Source organism: Oncorhynchus masou, chromosome 27 (genome assembly GCF_036934945.1).
Source record: "Oncorhynchus masou masou isolate Uvic2021 chromosome 27, UVic_Omas_1.1, whole genome shotgun sequence".
NCBI lineage: Eukaryota > Metazoa > Chordata > Actinopteri > Salmoniformes > Salmonidae > Oncorhynchus > Oncorhynchus masou.
In genome coordinates this window covers 61,055,248-61,060,955 of record NC_088238.1, presented here as the reverse complement: position 1 = coordinate 61,060,955, position 5,708 = coordinate 61,055,248, and the positions used below count along the sequence as shown (strand labels likewise).

At 37.6% G+C, this 5,708-nt stretch overlaps 1 protein-coding gene across 1 annotated transcript in view; it reads right to left on the bottom strand.

The window, feature by feature from the left end:
- Positions 1 to 1,995, bottom strand: part of LOC135516473 (circularly permutated Ras protein 1-like) — a 25,730-nt gene extending 23,735 nt beyond the window's left edge. The window contains exons 1-2 of the mRNA XM_064940809.1: positions 1,965 to 1,995; positions 1,650 to 1,877 (exon numbers count right to left, since the gene is read on the bottom strand). The gene's annotated coding sequence lies outside the window, so the exon portion shown is untranslated. The remainder of the gene's footprint in view (positions 1 to 1,649; positions 1,878 to 1,964) is intronic.
- Positions 1,996 to 5,708: the final 3,713 nt, after the last annotated feature.

Sequence of the window (5,708 nt, the reverse complement as noted above, 5' to 3'; positions counted from 1 at the left end):
ATTTAACCAGGTAGGCTAGTTGAGAACAAGTTCTCATTTGCAACTGCGACCTGGCCAAGATAAAGCTTAGCAGTGTGAACAGACAACACAGAGTTACACATGGAGTAAACTATTAACAAGTCAATAACACAGTACAAAAAAAGGGGAGTCTATATACATTGTGTGCAAAAGGCATGAGGAGGTAGGCGAATAATTACAATTTTGCAGATTAGCACTGAATTGATAAATGATCAGATGGTCATGTACAGGTAGAGATACTGGTGTGCAAAAGAGCAGAAAAGTAAATAAATAAAAACAGTGTGGGGATGAGGTAGGTGAACATGGGTGGGCTATTTACCAATAGACTATGTACAGCTGCAGCGATCGGTTAGCTGCTCAGATAGTATTGGTATTGGGATGTCATACCAGACAATACTCGAGGTTGTAGTCGCTGCCAATGATTCAACAAAGTACTGAGTAAAAGGTCTGAATACTTAACAAAGTACTGAGTAAGAGGGTCTGAATACTTAACAAAGTACTGAGTAAAAGGTCTGAATACTTAACAAAGCACTGAGTAAAAGCTCTGAATACTTAACAAAGTACTGAGTAAAAGGGTCTGAATACTTATGTAAATGTGATATTTTTTTATTTTTATATTTTTATACATTTTTAAAAATGTAAAAAAAAAACGAACTGTTTTTGCTTTGTCATTATGGGGTTTAGTGTGTAGATTGATGACGGGGCAAAAACGATTTAATCCATGTTAGAATAAAGACTTTAATGTAACAAAGCGTGGAAAAAGAGAAGGGGTCTGAATACTTTCCCAATGAACTGTAGTTTTTTTTTTTAAATCATTGAAATTTGGAGTTATTGATCTTTTAAAAATATTGTCCCATGTATATTGTGTAATTTACGAATGGTCCTTAACCAGCCCCCATAGGGATATCCAATATCAAACCAAATTGACCCTGGGGATTACAATTGGGTGACATGCAGATATGTTTCAATGTTTCTGACTCATATCGATGTCACAAAAGGCCATTTTCAAAATGAGAAGTAGATTGTTTTTCAGGGGTAGTTTCTCTTTAAGTGTGATACTGTCACTTCCTGGTGACAACTTGTCACCGTGGTTATAGACAAACATGAGATTAACGATGATCTAATTCCACACTAAACTTAATCTTTAGGGAAAAAAACGGAATATCATATTTTTTGCGAAGTTGTGTGATAGTTCACTGTACTGTATCTAAAACAGAGAAGAATTAATATCTTAGTTTACACACATCTGAACACTTTATTGTGGAAAGATTATTCCCTAGAGAGAGATACAACTTCCACAATTGTGAAACGTTATGTAAAACAAAAAAAAACAAGGCTATTTATATTCAACAGTTAATGTAACTCGCCTGGTGTGTTTAAACACGGATCCAGAGCATTCAGAACCTTGTCTTTCTCTCTGTCTGTCTTTGTTATACCGGAGTATAATGTCACACTACCTCATAGCTGACATTCTTGTTGTGCCTCGGGAATTATAAACCTCTGTAACACCTGTCACACTATCAATAGGAGATCATGATGTTAGAAAATGTGATGTGTTAGACAACATTATGTTAGAAAATGTTGTGTTCGAGAACGTTATGTAAAAAACAAACAAAAGAAAGCACAGGTACCTGAGTTGTAGAAGGGTTGACTTGTAGAGAGAAAGAAACCGGTCCGCCTGTCTGTTTGTCTGTCCAGCCAACTCTGAGCGTTTCTTTTTGTGGTTTAAACCACCATGTTCCTGCTTGTGTTGTGTGTGACTCTGCGTGTGCGCATGTAAATGTGTGTGTGTGACAGGAAGTGAACTGATCAGTGTTGAGGTTGATAACAGAAACTCAAGAAAACCAAAGACACTGTGCCTGAGAGAAAGAGGAAGAGAGAGAAAGAAAATATGTGTCAGTTATTTATATAGAGCTTTTTCCTTTTCTCCCTCACCCTACCCTCACCTTTGTCATCAAACATCAAACCATTCGACCTCAGTTTCTCCCTCACCCTACCCTCACCTTTGTCATCAAACATAAAACCATTCGACCTCAGTTTCTCCCTCACCCTACCCTCACCTTTGTCATCAAACATCAAACCATTCGACCTCAGTTTCTCCCTCACCCTACCCTCACCTTTGTCATCAAACATCAAACCATTCGACCTCAGTTTCTCCCTCACCCTACCCTCACCTTTGTCATCAAACAACAAACCATTCGACCTCAGTTTCTTCCTCACCTTCGCACTTCTCTCTCACTCGCTCTCTTTCTAATTTCTCCACCGGTCAACCCCTCACCTACAAGTGGACTTTGACCAGATACAGATCTTTAATGAGCCATAACCAGAACACTTAACATCTAGCTGCACAGTATGTGTCAGAGAAGCCACAATCACAGAGGCAGCTCACCACAACAACAAGGAAATGGTGGAACAGTTTAGACTACAGGGTTGTGCTCAATTCAGAATTAAATCTTTATTTAACTAGGCAAGTCAGTTAAGAACACATTCTTATTTTTAATGACAGCCTAGGAACAATGGGTTAGCTGCCTTATTCGGGGCAGAACAACATGTTTACCTTGTCAGCTCAGGGATTTGATCTTGCAACCTTTACGGTTAACCAGTCCAACACTCTAACCACGAGGCTACTTGCTGCCCATTGAGAATGTTTCCTAAATTCGAATTTAATTTGAATTGAAGTAGTAAACAGGATACAGATTTGCAATTTGAATTAAAGGAAACATAATTGAATTATGTGAAATTCAATGAAATTCAAATGACTCTTCAATTCTCTATTATCAAATCAAATGTATTTATAATGTAACTCATGCTTTCAAATTCATAGAAAAAAAACACAAGAAAAGTTTAGTAACGTTCAGAGAACATTCTAAGAATGTTATTTTTAAGAACATAACCATCTTGTTCCCAGCATCAACAAAACTCTATCTATCCTGTTTTTATCTATAGTCTGTTTGAACAGACTAAAAAATGAGCAGCTTTGTATTAGGTTCGACTCTCACTGACGCAACAATAAAAAATAAACGTGTTTGCATGATTTATGCCTAAGCAAATTAATTTCCATATGTCCTATCTGTGGAGTTCAAAACACTAAGATAGTGGTGTTATTAAAAGTCTAATGAAAACATAATTTCTTAATTACCTTTAAATAACCTGCAAATTCCGTTTTCAGAACCTTAATAAAACCTTTCAGGAAAACTTTCAGGGAACCACAGTAAAACATTTTCAGAACCTGCCTGCAACATAAAAGTTAACGTTCCCTAAAACAGACACATTTTTCACTTCTGACCAAAATAAGTTCAGTTTTACTGGTCAGGGAACTTATGGCTTTGTTCCCAGAACCAGTGGGAGAACCCAGAACCAGTCTCTCTTTCTTTCTCTCTCTCTCTCGGAGGACCTGAGCCCAAGGACCATGCCTCAGGACTACCTGGCATGATGACTCCTTGCTGTCCCCAGTTCACCTGGCCGTGCTGCTGCTCCAGTTTTAACTGTTCTGCCTGTGATTATTATTATTTGACCTCCAAGGAACCAAATGTGCTAGCTGGGTATATTTCACTAATCACTGGTTCAATATGGGGAAAATACTACATTCCCAGAATGCATTAGTTTAACCCTCAAGTTTACCCTGAGGGCCTTCAAAAAGAAGCGAAACAAATGACATTTTTGGTGGATATATAATTGGCTATTCTTTGCACTAAAGTTAAAAGAGTATATGAACATTGTTTCCAGAGAAAAGTTATATATTCTTTGTTATCTGGAGGTGTGACCTGTCAGATTCAATGAAACTCTCATGTTCTATGACTGAGTGGAATTCATTTGAATTGCACTGAATTAAAATCTACTTTCTGTCACTCAAACTCAAATTCTATATCCTGTGGGGTGTGGCCAATTCAATTCCAATTTCAACTCATGAGTTGAATGAGAGTCAATTTAAAAATTCTGAGTTGAGGGCAACCCCTGATAGAATAACGCTCTACCACAGACACAAACACACAAGCCACTTTGCCAACATGTACTTGATTAGTGTTGCATCTGCTTGTTTTACTACTGATGTTAGAAAGTGCAGTTTAGTTGGTCTTCCTGGAAGAAAAGCATTTGGATATTTTTGATTATCTCCATTAAGTATCTTGTCTTTAAAGTGCAACAATCTTACAGTTCTGATGCTCCAGATAGTATGTGATGCTTCTCTACCATGATTGGTCCCTTTCAGGCCGTTACAGATTTACCATTTAAAATATATATATATTTCACCTTTATTTACAACTGCGAAGCAGTTCGACACATACAGCAACAACACAGAGTTACACATGGAATAAACAAACATACAGTCAATAATATAATATAAAAAGTGTATATACAGTGAGTGCAAATGAGGTAGGATAAGGGAGGTAAGGCAATAAATGGGCCATGGTGGCGAAGTAATTACAATATAGCAATTGAACACTGGGATTAAGGCGCTGTTTTCCAAGTTTAAAATGATAAACATTCAACATTGGCCATGATATCAATGAAGCATGATTTGTGTCGTGTTCAAAACAACTATTAACTCAGAATTGTGTAAACTTGACTTCGTTGAGTTCAAGACTGGGAATTCCGGAAAAAATCAATCATTTTGAATGGTCATCCAACTTGGAATTCAGGAGCCATGACCTGAAGATCAATGACATCATCACAATTCAACCTTATTTTTTTCAGAGTTCCCAGCAGTTTTTTATTTTAGTAAGTCAGTTAAGAACAAATCCTTATTTTCAATGATGGCCTTGGAACAGTGGTTCTGTCCCTTGTCAGCTTGTTGGGGATTTGAACTTGCAACCTTTTGGTTACTAGTCCAACACTCTAACCACTAGGCTACCCTGCCGCCTAGTTGTCTTGAAAGCACCATAAATCCAGAGAATGCCAGACTTTGATGACAACATTTGCCCAAGAAGGTCCGTGCCACCTTCCTGTTCAAGTGAGCACAGCACAACAAGGTGAGTCCAAAAATGTCTTGTGTGCTGCTTCATAAATTATGTAATATGCCAGGGAGATGTGTATACTGTAGCTAAGAAAATAATACTAAGTGTATGTTCTGTAGTAAGCTGTTAGTAGCCCTTGTGCCTCACCCTAATAATTTGTTATATTTTCCCCTCTTCATGTCGCCTACTGTTCTGACTTGGTGGTGCACATATAGCCTATAACCTGTTTTAGAGAAATGTAATCATTAAATATTGTAAGATCTTTCATTGTCTGCTTATATGCCCCCTTTATTTATTCTACGGTTCTGACTTGGTGTACATGGAGAACACTGTAGGAATGGCCCATGTTCTGAATTCTTTCTCTGTACATTTCAAAAGTGCAAAACAAATAGTTATATTGACTACGTCCGTCTAGCTCGCTGATTAAGGATTGCCTCTTATCCGCTTGTCGTACCCTTATGCCATAGTTTGAACATCTCAATTGTCATTAGAAACCACATTTGTTTAAACAAGTCAGCCATATCAGCTTTGTTATTTTAAAAAGCAGTAATTGAGGCTGAATTAACTGTTTTGCCAGGTGTAGCAGTGATAAGGTGTTGGGACCGAATGTATTGTTTAGTGTTGTGTATTGGCTTTACTGGTATGCATCCCATATTTTTGTTGTTGTTGTTGCACCACCAAGATTTACATGCTAAACTCGCCAATATATGCAACTCATCGGCAAAAGAAACCATGGTC